At 39.3% G+C, this 16,717-nt stretch overlaps 1 protein-coding gene across 5 annotated transcripts in view; it reads left to right on the top strand.

Moving 5' to 3' along the window:
• Positions 1 to 16,717, top strand: part of NOL4 (nucleolar protein 4) — a 187,580-nt gene that overhangs the window by 71,198 nt on the left and 99,665 nt on the right. Inside the window, exon 1 of one of the 5 annotated variants that reach the window (XM_026791151.2) lies at positions 16,233 to 16,391. The exons of the other annotated variants lie outside the window; for them this stretch is intronic. The gene's annotated coding sequence lies outside the window, so the exon portion shown is untranslated. Of the gene's footprint in view, positions 1 to 16,232; positions 16,392 to 16,717 lie in introns of those variants that run through there. 5 annotated transcript variants of the gene reach the window in all.

Raw genomic sequence — 16,717 nt, 5'->3', positions numbered from 1 at the left:
TAAATACTGACAATGTCTGGCTCTACATATGACAGTGTCTGGCTCTCTTGCTTGGAGTCATGGCTAGCTACACCACGTGACAAAGTCCTCCTGTCCCACAGTCCAGGCTGGGGATGGTCCCAAGCCTTCTGCAGACCAGTTCTGACTTGCAGGTCTGAGGTCTCTCCAGGCAGGATGTGTGGGCAGAGTGAGGACTCATGCCTTGGCTGGGGAGCCATCAAGAGCTTCCCTGTTCCTTTAAAGACTCAATTTCTAAATAGGCCCCTCAGAATGTTTGGCAAATATTTATGTATTAATCTCAGAAAATTTTAAAACGTCCACTGCTGATTCAGAATTGGGTTTTGATGATTAAATTTGCAAAGGTATTTATTTAGCTGTGTAATTTTCTTAAAAATCAATGAGAACCAGGTCTCTATCTACTCCCAGTGTAAGAGTTGTGAAATTATGCAGGCATTTACTATGGGTTAATAACTCTAATAACATTTTGCTGCAGTTTTTCCTTTGTGGATTTTCTCCTGTTTTGTTTTCTGAAGAGCATATTTGTATTTAAAAACATAATGTAACCATCAATTACTGTAATAGCCACTAGAGGTCTACTGATATCAAAATTCCACCAACATAAATTATTTCTGCAAGTATTAAAAATGTTTCATCCAAAAGAAAATGCTTTTTATTAAATATAGATTGCTTTGTGAGGTGTATAATTTAAATTATCTAAATTTTAACCTGAGAGTTGTTTTTAATTAAGTCACATTTAACTGAAATAAGAGTTGAAATGTTAAACTCACAACTGAAGAGTGACTTAGAAAATTGCCAACTATATTAAAAAGTAATTCACTGGGTAGAATATATTTCTTAGTGGTTAACCTTGAAGCAAACAATGTTTTAATGAAATTGTTCTACAATTAGTGGCTTCTTATGGCATTATTGAATTCTATATGCCTTTGAGGATATTTTTTTATTTCTCAGAAAATAAATCAATCTTCAAACCTTCTTGTCGGTGACCGTAGTATGATACCTTGTCAATTTCTAACAACAAGTGGGAAGTAGATTTTGCTGCCTTTGCTTTAGGTCTAGTTATTCATCACAGGAGCAGGAATGTACTCAGTGGGACAAATGGTATAAAAAGTAACATTAAGGACTTTTTTCCAGTGACTTCCCCATCAGGTGACAAATACCTCTTCTCTGTCAAAACAAACACAAAACCCAAAACCAAACAAAATGGGTAAATTGCAATTCTCTGCAATTCATGAGCTCCTTACCTAGAGTATGTAGGGATTCAAGCTGGGTCATGAGAAGATCCCTTTGAGACCTAGCTAATGGCTCACGTCTGTTCAGCCATTAGCTGAAAACATCTTTTTTTGTTGTGGCCTAACAAGTCATGGAACAGTAGCCTGTGAGTTTCAGAAGGGTAAGATTCTTCAGATCTCATCTCATGATGCTTCCTGTTAGGTGTCTGACAAGTTTGGTTTTTTTTTGTGAAAGAAGGTGGTATCACAGGCAGTGTCACAGCTGCAAAGGATACAAACAAGGCTTGATTCAGAACATTTGTAAAACTTTCCTGATGTGTATTTAGCTGTATTAGGTGCTTTGTTGAACTGGGATACATCTTAGTGGAAATATTTATTGTATATTGTGTGAGTATTGGGTCTTGTAGTGAAATATTGTTTGTTTTCTGACTGTATTGCGACTGCTGTACTCCCCCAGTTCTTAGCCTAGTGCTGTCTCTTCCCTTGTGCACAGTTTTCCTCACTCACTGAAAGATGAGGGCTGTGACAGTGTAGTGACTTCAGTAAGTTCTGTGGGTGAAGTCAGTAGCTTATGGCTGATAGCTAAGGTAAAAGAAAACCTTCAAAGCGTGTCTCTTTTTTTGGACTATTTATTATACTGGGAAAAAATCTGATGGATGCATCTGTCAACCTTAATATTTATTAAGGTATTCAGACCTGCCTCTCACTAGTCAGAGTGCTTAGTATGAGTACACCTCTTTAATAGGAGAGGAAATTGTTAGTGTGATAGCAGAATAACTCAGTGTAAATGATTAACTAAGGTTTTCCATAAACCTGTGTGCAAATGTCCACTGTGTACATAAGTCATGCCCAAGATAGTTCTCACTTATTGCCATTTGTGGAAATATTTAATTTCTCTCCATCTTCAGTTTAAAGTGGAAATGCCACATGACGAGGGCAAAGCTTTCCTTAAGAAAGAGCAGTGAAATTAGTTATTTTAAGAATAACCTTGCTTTCTTCATTGGACTTGTTGGAGAGTAAGTCCTTTGCATGAAAGGTAAAAGAGTGGATTCATTCAAGGCAGTTCTAGGAGGTGTCTCTCTGCAGGAGTGTGGAGCCAGCATCCCAACAGGGATTCCCCTGAGAGAGCAGGTGGTGGAGCTGCTCTGCCCTTTCTACGGGTTCAGGGGAAGGGTTAGTGTGAAGTTGCTGTCAGGACTCCAAAGAAGCTGGAAGCTGGCTAGAGCAAAACAGATTTAGCCAGAGTAGCTAGGAAAAGGATGCATTCTCCAGCCATTTGTCTATCTATCCTGTTCATTAGCATCCATTCACCACCTCATAGCTCCTGGATGAAAAGTTATTTTATTTGTGTTCATGTAGTTGAAAACTACAGATAATTATAATTGTTATTACTGTAGCTACTGTTATTAATATTATCATTCATCATATTCATCATCTCTCTTAATAGTCCCCAGAAACTCTTCTGGTGCTAGGTCCACCTGCAGACTTTGTGATGACTGTAGTTCCCAAAGTGCTGGGCAACAGGCAAAATACTGTGACTGGCTGGCTTTCCTCCTGAACATCCCATACTTGAGAGGAATGAATGCTGAAAAATGATTAGTGTGAGGGACAGAAAAAATACAAGATACACCATGGGCATGGGCTATTATGTTTTTCATATTTAAGTAAAAGCAGATGTAAGCTATGTAAGGCTAATGGGGCATTACTTACAGGGTCTAAATGTAGCAAAACTAATGGGAACATTTTTCTTCTTAGCTCTCAAGTATAGTGTTTAAATGGAATTATATGGCAGAAGGGGTGGAGCTAGCATGGCATTTTCTCCAGATATTTGAATTTCTAGTTATTCTTTCGCCAGAGCTGGTGATTCATCTCTTCAAAGCTTTATTCCCTGTGTCTATGTCAGCAGTATTGTGAACACCTTCACAGTCTCATTTTTGTTCCTGTAAGTAAACAGTTTGGGGGGAAAAAAGAATATTTGGACTTGGAAAATGCACCTTACTATCCTTTTTCCCCTGGGTAGAATGGGGCAAATTTCCATCCTCTGGCTTCCTTTCTCTGCAAGAAGAGGATGAGGAGTCAAAAGGCAGTTCATTAGCACTTGCTATGCTCACTACTATCCCAGGCTGGGACCTCTGCCAGAAACAAAGGCATTAGAAGCAGATGAGAGGAATACTGTTCACTGCAAGAAACACAACACTTTCTCACACTGACAGATATAGAATCGTAGAAATTGTTGGATAAGATCATTGAGTCCAAGACTAAACCAGGTCCCTAAGTGCCACATCTATAAAAGGGATAGTAGTGAGCATAGCAAGCTCTAATGAACAGTCAGACAGGTCTTCTTCCTCATGAGCTCATATTTCTGCACATGAGGACAGCCTGCTCCTGTGCCTTTGGGATTTCCCTCCTGAAGAATGTCCAGCCTTTCTGGATTCCTTTACCCTTCAGGACTGCCTCCCAAGGGATGCTATCCACTAGTCTCCTGAACAGGCCAAAGCCTGTCCTCTGGAATTCAAGGTGTTAGTCCTGCTAGCACCTCCCCTTACTTCTCCAAAAACTGAAAGTATAAATGAAGGCCCAAGAGTGCCTTCAGACATCACAGCACACACCAGTCCTTCTCTGTTCACAAACAACAGGTCCAGCTGGGCATTTTCCCCAACTGGCTCCGTCACCAGCTCTCTCAGAGAGTTTTCTTCTACATTTCCCAGGAACCTCCTAGACCATCTCCTCCCTGCGGTGTTGTATTTCCATCAGACATCTGGTACATCTAAGGCCCCCAGGAGAACAACACATAGTGATAGTGAGACTCCTCCCATATGCCCTTAGAATATTTCATCTGCCTCTTCATCCTGTTTGGGTGGTCTATAATAGACTCCCACCATCACACTGCCTTGCTGGCCTTCCCCCTCATTCTTACCCAAAACCACTCAGCTGAATCATCACCATCACCAAGCTCTAGTTGTTCCTGCTGCACAATGGCTTCCAGCTCCTCTTGTTTGTTGACAACAAGTTTGACTAAATTAACAAGAAGAGCTGTTTTGTTTATCCATTTATCAATTTATTTATTTTTCCTTTTTTAATTTCTGTTCTCCAGAAAATGTGGTTGATTTTTAGGAGAGCTGTAAGCAGAAATGCTCATCCAAGCAAGACCCAATGAAACACTTAAATGAAATGCAAAAATCCATTTTGCTAAACAATGCAGATTTGGGGATTTACTTATTTATTCATAAATTATTACTCTAGTAATTTTGAGAATCTTGAACTTCTCATCTGGGGCACTTGATATGAAAGTGAAACTCATGGACAAGTAATTCAGGTTTCTGAAGTTCTTTTCACTTAGTCTGTGAAATCAGAAACTTTGGCAACTTAAATGGGATCCTGTGTTCATATAAAATGCATTTCTTAAAAGCCAGAGATACAGTGAACTGGATATGGATACTATGCTGGAAAAAGCCATAATTGGTGCTGGTTTTATTGACCGAATCGACATACTGTGTATTTCACTTAAGGCTAGAGTGTCTATAAGTTAAATAGCCTCAGGCCTGTGGCTTAGAGACAGGACCTGGGTTTGTGTGCTGCAAGTTGGGTGAAAGAAAGCCTTGGGAAGGGTTTCCCTCTTGTATAGTGTAATATACATGTAAATATGTGAAGGAAAAAGACAACTTTTCTATATACTGTAGATTCAGTGACTGGAATACTAATATCCCTGCGTGAAGCCTTCACTTGCTGTGACAGCCTAATGAGCCACTGACAGTGGCTGTCTGCTTGTCCTGAGTGAATGTCCTGCATTATGTTGTTTGTGTTGTACTGCAGGATGCTGAAGTTTGGTTGTCTGACTGCTGTCCCCTCGGGAGGCTCAGGAAGAGATGTACTGGATCTCCCAGGAGGCTATCCTCAGAAATATTTTCTACCTAAATAAGTACCATCTCCTGGGGATCTTCTAGTATAGTAACCAGTGCATGACTGCCAATATCTTTTCATACTGTGAAATTTTAAAGCCTTAACTGTAGAGTCAATAATATGAAGATACAGTTAGGATGCATGCTCTTTTTGGTATATTATAATTTACTGACTGAACAGTTTTGGCTTCCTACCTGTTTGCACATGTAACTTCAGTTTTTTATACACTCTATACTGTTTGAGAATAAGCTTTCTTATGGATTTATCCTTATTTACCATACAAAAGCTGAGGTCATCTGTGATGTGTTCTTTGACATTTCTTAGAGGTAAATGCTAAACAGGGGAGGGAGGAGTTTAAAGAGTTTAAATTTTGCTGTATTCCTCTGTAGGATTTCTTAGCTGGAAATACATATCTGTGTATCCTGACAGTCTGTAGTGTGAGTCCAGTTCATCAGAGCCACTGATGTGAACTTTAAAAACAGCTTGTATGTTCTTCTGCAGAAGAATTTGATAGCTTTTTATGGAAGAGTAGCAGATTTGGACTTCTCAATCTACAGCTTGTTAATATTTTATACATAAATTGATCTCATATTTGTACACTTAGGGAGAAATGTTAGCTAAAATCTTCTCTGCTTCTTAAAACTCTGCTTAAACACTGCAAAAAATTTGCATACAGAATATGAATTCATTATCATGTTACATTCTGTGTGCTTCCTTGAACTTAATTGCATTATCACACCTTGAAAACTGATGTTACAAAACAAATACTATCACAAAATGCTCTAGGCCTAGAGAAGACATTATGAAGAAGGTGTATAAAAGAAAGAATTGTGAAATTAAGAGACATTAAATAAAGTCCTGGACATTTCATTTTAGGGAAAATTATGCCTGAGGGAGTGGTATGGCAGAGGTTTGTACAGTTGTAAGTGGTGCGTAGTGGTAAACATGGTGTTATTATATACTGTTTCTCATACTGTAAAAATTGTGTCACAATAAAATGATCAAGCAGTGAGGTCATAAAAATCTAAAAAAGGCATTTTTGCGCACAGGCAATCACTAAGTTGAGATATTAGTGTCCTAAAATGTCCAGAAAACCTGAAGTGGACATAGTCTTAAAGCACAGATCAACTGATGGCTATTCAATATATTTTTTAAAAACTTCTCTTGGAGAAGATGGTGACGCATTGATTGCTGAAAGCTGCAAGGATGTAGTAGGGGAGAAATCATTGTATTTTTCCATTTGTATGGTCTTCTGCCCAACATCTGCTTAAAATTGAGATATTTGGCCAGATGAATCTTTGCTTGACCCACTGTGATTATTTGTGCTTGTTTTTAGATTTCCAGACATCACACCTAGATGTCAAATACTTGATGGAATATACTGCATAGTATCAAGGAAACAAAGTCCTGCAGATAAAATAAGTGATGGGATTCCCTTTACCTAGCAGAGCATCAGACAGACTATAGCAAAACAGGAAGAAAAGGCAGGTTCAGTTGCACACTGTATTGCAAGCCTGCTGTTTGATTTTTGGTCTACGTTGTCCTAATTAACCTCATGAACCAACATAAACACTGAGTACAACTTAAATCTTTGTTTTACCTCTTCTAATTGCTTAATACACTTTTTGTCATCAGTGAAGTGTAATTCTTTACTGAAAAGCATCTGATTATTTTTTGCTAACATGCTCAATTCAACCATCCTGAGGCTTTTTAGAGCCTGTTACTGCTGACAATTTGCAACTTTTTTTTTTTTTTTTTAATGAAGACAATGTTATTAGATGCACCAGTAGTTACACAGAGAAATAAATGTACCTCTGAAAAAAATTGCCTTTGTTGGTGTGGTAGAAAAAAATAGCTTAACAGCAAAAGTAGCATTATGGAAGTGACTAGTGTGCAATCCCTGCTCTGGCCATGGGAGGGGGAGATGCAGATTCAGGCATTTGAAGGGTTTGCATTTCTTTCCTAGCAATCTTTGCCCTGGTCAGATCTCTTGATTTTTTGGTCTTGGTTCTTGTCTGGAGAATGGAAAGGATAATATTGTTTAAAATCCATGTATTTTCTCTCTTGTCCTGCTTGATCCAGCAGTAACCTTCTAGGCCAGAGGTTTTATGGGAACTTGCATGTATGGGTACATTGCTGCTGTAATGGTGACCTGATGCAAGCAGGAGTGTGTAAGTCCTAATGCAGACACCTGTACATATATATTAAGCTGAAATGAAAAATAAAAACAACAACCCAGACTAACCAAACAAAAGAAAAACTACTCGAGGACAAAGAATAGGCAGGTCCTTGACTCATTATTTCAGTCCCTTTTATTCTCTGTTTATTTCCCCTCTTGTATACTGCTGACACCCTGACTTTCTTTTCCTTAACCTTTCTCAGATGGCAAGAGCAATCTCTCTAAAACAAAAAGCCTGTCTCTGTTTGGTGATGCTCATTAAAAGAAAAAGTGAACTGTGAGGGGTCACTGCCTGGTCTGCATGTGCCTGCTTCCCCCAAACAGGCACTGAAGCGCTTAGTCGTGTTCCTCAGGGGTTGCACCGTGCTGCAGCTGGAGCTGCTTGTGCCCAGCCTCGTCCCCCTCTTTGTGCAGAGAGTGACACACTCCTGCAAGCCTGGGAGGCAGAGCTCAGTGGAGACGCAGGTGTTGCAGGCAGCCCTGCAAGATGTGCCTGCTGGCAATGTCAAACCAGTGTACCAGCTCTGCAAAAGCAAGCCAGAAGCACACATCCAGCCTTCTCATGAGGAACCAGCACCCCAGGGCAATGGCGTTAGACTGATTCTCTGTGTATCCATGACCTTTTAGTGATTTGGTGGCAGGAAATGTGAACAAAAATAATTAAAAAAAAAGAAAATCAAAGGGACTTTACTCTGTTACTGAAAATCTGTAAGTCTGAGATGCAGGATGAAAATGTTGCCATTCTCATTTTGATATAATCAAAGCCTTTATGTAACGTGAACGTTGGTGGGGAGCAGTCTCCCTGAATCGTGTTTACTGGTGGGAGTTTCAGAGCCGATGTGTGGGTGGGAGCTAACAATAACTCCCCCCACATCCCTCTGCTGCACTGCATGGATGGGACCAGGCTGGCAGCAATAGGCATTGAAATTACCCTCATCTCTTTGGTCTTGCATAGGGGACATTAGGCTGGTTGGTGTTTCTGTTTTAGAGGATAAACTGTGGATGTGATATCCCATTCCCGCTCCCATTCCTCCTCCATGGTGAGTACTCTTAGGTCAGTTTTATGGCACTAGCCCCCCTCTGACTCTATGAGATATTCCTTAACATTGACGTCTATCTGTGAGCATTAGCTAGCAGATGGAGTAAGCAGAGATTTTGGCCCAGGTAATGCTCTCATGTCTCAACTTCATTTGTTTGTCTTTCTTATCTGCTGTGCCTAAGTGGTTTGCTTCAGGGTAGATGTCCTTGAAATATTTTCTTCGTATCATTCTTTGAGTCTAATGCCAGCTGTTCTGAACCAGTCAACTGCCTTCTCTCTGGTGATGTAAGATAAAAATTTAAATGAGAATTACCTAATTCCCCTCTAGAAATTAGTTTCACTGTTGCATCTATCAGGTCCAAAGAATTATTCTTTCTATATCTGCTGATGAAACTTAACAGCACTTTAGAACAAGATGGAAAACTCAAGAGGAAGTAGTTTTCTTCATACTCTTCCTCATGTCCATTTGAAATGTTATTGCTTCATCATCTCATAGAAGTCTTCCAGAGGTGCACCTCATAGCCAAGCAAAGAACCAACTCAGGTATTTGGATACAGATCCGCTGTGCTTAAAAGGTTGTATCTGATAGTTTGTGAACTATCTGTTTTACAGCTTGCACTTTCTTTACCTTATTTTCTTCTTCAGTTGTCATTCAGCAGCCATGGGATAACAAGAGTAAATTTCTTTCAAATACCTGATGTCCACTGAACCAGAATGAAAATGTGAATTTTCAATTCTTTCCCCATATCGGGTATTCCTTTAGTATGATGCTGTGTCAAGCCAGAGCTGGATAGCATATCCTTCTTGCCTTATAGACAAGCAAAGAAATAGAGCATAAGCTGCTTCACTTTCAATCTTGATCTTCATGATCTTTTACCAAGTATTTATCCTTAGATTTTAAAAGATAAATAACTGGGAGGCTTTTTTGTCACTTTTCTGAACCACTAACTTTTTGTATTACCTGATCTTGATTTCTCTGTGTGTCTGTCATAAATGGCAACTCCATGAAAAACATCATCAGCAAATGAAATTTATGTAAACTTTGTTATTTACCGTGATCTTTAAGACAGAAATTATTTAAAATGTTTTCTCCTGCTCTGAATTCATAATTAATATAGTGACAGAACAAGAGGAAATGGCTTTCAACTGAAAAAGGGTATATTTGATTAGATATTAGGAAAAAATTATTTCCTGCCAGGGTGGTGAGGCACTGGAACAGGTTGTTCTAGAGATGCTGCAGATGCCCCATCCCTGGAAGTGTTTAAGGTCTCAGGTTGGAGGTGGCTTTGACTTCAGCTACCTGGTCTAGTGGAAGGCATCACTGGTCATGGCAGAGGGGCTAGAATTAGAGGATTTTTAATGTTCCTTCCAAGCCAGACTCTTTTGTGATTCTGTGAAAGCCATTCAGGGAGCTTTAAATAGAATATCTGCCTGGCATGACTGGGAAAAGGGCATTTTTGGTCTTTCCAAATTGTTTGTTTACAGAAACTTCAGTCATCTCATTATATGTTTTTGCATCCATTTCCAACTTCTTTTATGTCAGTGTCTTTCTCCTCAGCAGTAAACTAAATTGATATATATGGGAAAAGAAGCTGTACATTTCTAAGAAAACCAAGTATTAAATAATTGGAAACCAGACTTCCTGTTACATTGAAAACAGACATAAACACATTTAAACACAGAAATGCACAGGGGGTCATCCATAGTACCATAGTGACATGATTTGGAGTAATAAGGAGGAAATTTGATGCAGCTTCTAAAATTAATTTCATTTGAAACCATGAGCACTACAGAAAGCATTTATCATACTGATAATTTCCCATAATGTCATAAATATGAGCAATGAAGAAGAAGTTGCTTCAATAAAGCTAATCTAGATTAGGTTTTCCTTTCTTAACTAAAGGTAGTATTTGAATTTCTTAAATGCTCAAATAATAAAAGCTTAGATTTCCTGGATTCTTAAAATCAGCTGAAAAAGTCAGACTGTAGAGTGTGTCACAGAGATGCTGCTTTCTGAGTGAAGAGATGAATACTGAAAGAATAAAGCAATAGATACCCTGGAGGTTTGGGGTTTTTTTGTCTGAAAACTACTGCATGATACATTGCCCATTTGTATAGCTTATGCACAAAGACACAAGCTTGTATAGCAAAATCCATAATAATAAACAGAAATCAATTACCTTCTTTAATAGTGTTAAAGGTAAATATAAGAATCTGAGAGCAATAGAATATCTCAAGTTTAAAGAGACTCATAAGATTCATCAAGTCCAACTCCTTGAACTGTCAGAACTTACAGAACTGTCTAAACCTAAATCACATCACTGAGAGTGTCATCCAGACACTCCTTGAACTCTGGCATGTTTTGTGCTATAAATTGAAAGGTATACTTCAACTCTGTATAACAGCAAGAATACTGAGCTTGCAAAACATGAGTTTGTTTTTTTATCTCAGAGGGTTGAACATTTCAATTTGTCCAAATTTACATGGTGCTAAATGCAACCTTTTTGCGATAGTACCCAGATAGTATTTAATTTAAATATTTTAAGTACACGTGCCTTGAATTTCCTAACTGGGAATGTTGAGCTTAAGGCTCACACTTACATTTTAGACAAAAAAATTATCTGACCTTCAAAGCATCTTGCTTTGAAATGGAAGATAGCAGATGTGAATCTTGCAATGCTGCAGCTGGTATCCAGGGTACTGCAGATGAAAAAAATCAGAGATCTTCACTTGTCACTTTGGTACAAAGCTGCCCTGAAGAACAGGGCCTCTGTGCAAGAGCATAGTAACACAATGTACTCTGTCTGACATCAGGAGAAATTTCTTCATGGAAAGGATTTTCAAATATTGGAATGAATTGTCCAGAGAGGTGGTGGAGTCACTGTCTCTGGAGGTGTTCAAGAAATGACTGCATTGTCACTTTGTGACAAGGTGTTGATCGGTCAAAGGTTGGACCCAATGATTTAGAGATCTTTTTCAAGCTAATTGATTCCAGGATTCTGTGACAATGGAGCTGGATGGTGAGAGGGTAAGTCAGGGAAACACACTCCCTTTCTTCTCCATCCTGCCTCTGGCTGTTGGCTTGTGTCACTGTTGGGAGAGTGTATCTGTTATTTTCCTCTTGCAGGAGAGTGCTAAGGGCTTATTGCTGGAAATATAATGTATTTCAAAGTCAGTGTTATTTTCTATATATCCTCTTTTTGAATAAGAATATCCATCAGACAGAACTATGGTGTGATCTTTTACTGTTGCTCTTGCTCACCAGAGACTGTACTGCCACAAAGTAGTCAATGTAACTCACAGAATCACAGAATAAGTGAATTTGGAAGGCACCTCTGGAGATTTCTCACATCAGTCTTGCTGTCTGTTTAGAAAAGTTATGAAATTCAGTTTTTAAACTATATAAGCAACAAACATTTGAAAGAGCACTTTTATCTTTTCTAGGCCTCTCCACCACTCCCAATCTGATAAACTAATCTAACTAATCTTAAAGATCTAGAGAAAAGAACATCCTACTGAGACATCTGACCTCATCTTGCATTTATGATTTCAGTGTATAAATGATTTAATGTCATTCAGTGTGGTCCATGTTTTGCAATAGGGTGGCTTTATCCCTTCAGAAAGTACTTCTGCATTTGCACTATGGTCATAAAATGCAAAACATTTCCTTAAGGAGATAAAATTATATTACAATTTTACAAGTACAGGCTGTTTTAGTCTTTCTGTATAAGTTCCTTTGGCTGTTAGAATGAAATCACAGCACTCTTTATCATTTTGCATATTAAAAAAAGCCTGTCTTCTGAAAAGTGTCATTACTTCCAAAATAATTTGATTCAAAGGTCGTGAACACTTACTCTGCTGATACCTACTCCTATCTGTAAACCTTGAGTAAAGTCAGTGAACTGAGAGGAACTACAGGGAGGGGGAAAAAAGCGTGAGAGGTGCGGGAAGTATGTCCCGATTGCCTAAATGATCCAGTGGTAAAATTATAGGTGGGAAGTGCTTAGTTGTATGACACATTTAAAAAACCCCACAAACCAGATTGTGTTTAAGGACAATTTTGTTACAGTCTTGAGGCAAAGAAGAAAAACCATCTTTTTCATTTATGAATTCAGGTGTATGCGGGTGATTAGCTCTGTGCCATTAGTTCTGTGCTTAGAAGATGAAATCTGTGTTTGCTGTCAGGAGGGGGTGGTACAGCTTGCACTGGGTGTAGGCTGCTGCTTGATGTGTCCCTGCACAAGGACTGAAGGTCGCTCTGTTCCCTATGACCAATTCGTCTGACAAGAGCAGGATCACAGTTCCCAAGGTATATTTTAAAAGAGAGGGGAAAGGGTGGGGAATTAGGGGATTTAAAACCCCAAATTGCAGGTTTCATCCTGTAAAGTACTGGGCACTGTTGCTCAATTTCAGCAAGACTTAAATGTGCTTAAGCCTTTTGTTCAGGGCTCAGCATTTAGCCCTGTTTAATCTCAAATGAATGGTTCTTAAAAAACAGAGTGATATTTTCTTTCATCCACAGATTTCAAAGGATTCTGTGAGCAGCTATGTATAAAAATTATATTATAAAATTGAGAATTCAATTATGATTTCACAGTTAAGCATAATAAAGAAAAAGACAGGAAATCAAAACAAAAGACTTCTCTTTCCCATGTCCACCTTTCTTGTTGAATCTCTATATAGTTTTATTTTTATTTTCCTGTCTTTTTTCTTGTTTATTTTCAATGTGAAATCCTCAGACTCCTCATTCGAGGTCAAAGCTGCGAACCTATGCAGAAACACAGGACAAGATGTGTCCTCTGACCTTCCACATCTTGTTTTTGAGCTGTGTGTGTCCTATTGAGAGGAAAAGGGGCTGTTGTGTATTCACCACTCATCCTCTTACAAGCAAGAGGGTAAACAAAGAGCAAAATTCAGACTCCAATCTTGATAAAGGTAGATTCTACCTTTGAAAAAGCTGGGAGAGACCTAAGAGATTGGTGGGGGCATTTTCTGCTAAGGGCCTGGAGCTGGTTATTGTACTCAAGCCTTAGAAATGTGCTGCTCTGCTTCTGGGATGTTACACTTAAGTGTTGTTTCTTAGTTAGAATAGACCACTTAAATATATGTCCTCTGCTTTCATTTTATCTTATCCCCTATTGTGGCATGTTCCATCTGGGTTCACTAAAACAGTTGTCTTTTCCTGGATATACCCAGGGATATATGGATACAATAAGAATACCTGTAAGCTCTTGGGTCTTCCAGATCTCCAAATTTACCTCATTTAAATTCCTTTTGTTACTTCACATCTATGTAAGAGCATGTGTTCCTGCTGAGAGAATTATTTGGATATTCATCTGAAATAAAACAAGAAGTTTTTGCTAGAAATGGAAAGAATGTGGTCAGGAATAGTGTGGGCCAAATTTAGTAACTGGGTGTTACTTGTTTAGGGTGCCAGCAGGGGAATCCGTTCCCTATCCAACACCTAAATAAATGTAGTACTTATGTTTTGTACCTGGCTGAAAGACTGAATTTCCAGGAACACAGGATACAGTATTGCTAAATGGAAGATCTGCACATGAACACTGAGAAATGAATGATTGCATTCTAAGGGCAATATTTACTGGTTTCTACAGTCATAGCTTGTGAAACAAAAAAGAAACAGAACCTTACTTTCATTAACCATAATAGTAGTTTAGCTATTTTCACAGCATTAATCTTGCTGTTAACTGTTCTTTTTAGATTGTGAGGAGACAGCATGTGACAGGAAAAATCTATAACATCATTCAACATCTGATTATATGCCCCTTTTCCTCAAAACCAATTTGCATACCTACAAATATCAGTGTTTCCCACTGGAATTGAAGGCGTAAAATATTGTCTTTCAAGCTGAAAGTTATTTAAGCAAAGATTTTTCAGTATTTGGGAATTCTGGCTGGATGATTTCAAAAGCAAAACCATATGTCGCTTACATGATTTGGCATTTCTCCAGTTGGGTAGAACTTGAGTGGAAAAGTAGAAAAAAAAGTAAAACCTAACACTAATTAGATGATAATAAATACAGGTGCTATACTGTGTGGTGTAATTCATCTTCATAGCAAGCTGTGGGATGAGTCAGAGCCAGCACATTCTGAGGGACACTGTTGTGTGTATATATATTCCTGACACATGGTAAAATCCAAATTAAGGTTAAACTTTAAAGGGTTGTGTAACACTGAGATACTTTCCAAGGTTATGGAGGTGTGATATTGCATAGCCTTGGAAAAGGAATTGTATGGTGGTTTTTTGGATGGGTTTTGTCAGAGGAGTTCTCATTGTAAATGCAATCAGTGTAGTACCAGGATAAAAACAGTGATTTGATGATCATTGAGATCCTCATCCAGGCTCCCATATGCCCCCATCCTCCCAGACCTCCCAAAAATTTCCTTACACATTCCAGTCATCAAGGTTGCCTCCTCAACACAGAACCTTCCTTCTCCAGCCAAGTTCTTAGCCTTATGTGTTTTGCCAAGATGAAGTTGGTTGTGACTGACCTGCCAACTGTCCTGTATAATGTGCTGTTGAGGGAAAGCTGCTCCACATCTTCCCATTGTTTCATCCACCCCCACCTTCCCTGCCTACAGGAATTCTGGCTAAATGCAACCCCTGGGCTCCTTCTCTTTCTTGTGTCAGAGACCTTTATGGAGGTTCTTTTCTTTTCTTCTCAAATTTCCAGAGAGAGAAATGGATGCAGATGGTGTGGATTTGGCTCATCCACAGCCAAAACTTTTGTACTTGGATAGGTTAAGCTTTTACATATACCGAGGGGACTGGTGTTTTACCTGATGATGGGGTGTTCAGTGTGTGGCCACACGTTACATGCTCAAAAGGGAAGGACAAAGGAGGCAGGATTCCATCCTGGGCAAAGGAATGGCTTACAAACATGATCAGAAACTGAAAATTGTCAGTTGCTGTGGCTTTAAGGTGTAAGCTCACTGAGACATGCTTGTTTCTGAAAAAGACACTGCCATGGTCCAGCCCCCAGGAATTTACCACAATAATGTGCTGTCTGATTTTGCAAGAGAAATAAAAACACAAAGAAAAACGCTCTGCATGAAAATTTGATTGAGCAATTAAAAATGTGTAAATAATTGAAATGCAGGAGCTTAAAAAGCTTTCCATTATTCTCATTGAGAAAAAAAATCTTTAAAGTGTAGGATTTAGACATTATTCTGGGGCTGAAAATAGCTGATATTTACAGTATAGATTACTCAATTTTCTTTTGCCTGATGAACAGGGCTCCCAAAGCTTATTGTGGCTGTTGTGTGGTTTGTATAAGACACGTGGCTGCTGTGCCTTGCTTTTCTCGGTGCCCCCTCCCCCACAAGCAGAACCCTTTGAGCTCCAAACACAGATGTTACACTGTGCTCTTTGTGTGCATGTGTGTGCATGAGCATGTGTGTGTGTGAGCATCAAAACGTGCCTAATATGCTGGAAAACTGAAGCTGAAGTACAGGACTGGGCGTGTGACTGTATTACAGTGAGATGTTAGTCTGAACAAGAGTAGGACTAACGTGTATGAAAGAGCGGCGGTTTAAAAGCAGCCACGCTTAAATCAGCAATTTAATGTAAGGAGGAATGGCAGTTTCATTAAATAATGCTATGATCTCTCAACCATATTCTTAACTAGTAATCTCCCCACAGCAAAATACATAGCTAATCAACCTCCTAGCTTGTCAGTAAACTTGCAAGGGAATTAAATCCTGGAGGAAGGAGCCCGTAGCCCCGGAGGAAGGCTGAGTGCATGTTTCACTGTCGTCTTTTCAGCTCATCTCAGTGGTCCCACTGCTAGAATGTACTCTGTTGTCATGGCAACCCCATCTCCTGCTTCCTACAGGAAAGATTAGCTTGTACTGTGCACTGGAGAGAATTTAGGGGAAGTCAAGCTAATCCCTGGGTGCACTGCAAGAGAAAGGTTGGACCTCGCCTGAGGGATGCTGTATCTGCAATGATAGAATTGGCCTGCCACAGACACTGGTATTTAAGTTGAAGAGCAGAATTCACAGTAAGTGTCAGATCCTCCAGAGAGGAATATTGAATGAGGTTTTCTAAGTCTTGGTGAAGACTGTCCCATGCCAGCAGTGGAATGACAGCAGGAGGCTGTGCGTGGAATACCAATATGTTTCACCCGTTCAGGTGGTATTTCAAATATAGATTCAAAGCCTCAGTTCCCTGGAAGCTAGGTGATAAAATTTTAAAACATCATTGTGAGATGCGCACATAGAAACCTGAAGCGTGTCTCATTTGGTGCATAAAGCTGAACAAGTGATGAGGAGAGTGCCTTACAAATTGTGTGTGCACTGTACAGGGTGCTTAAGAATTCCTGGCTGC

The sequence above is a fragment of the Zonotrichia albicollis genome, chromosome 1 (genome assembly GCF_047830755.1).
Source record: "Zonotrichia albicollis isolate bZonAlb1 chromosome 1, bZonAlb1.hap1, whole genome shotgun sequence".
Classification (NCBI taxonomy): Eukaryota; Metazoa; Chordata; class Aves; order Passeriformes; family Passerellidae; genus Zonotrichia; species Zonotrichia albicollis.
This window is presented reverse-complemented; position numbering and strand designations above follow the sequence as displayed.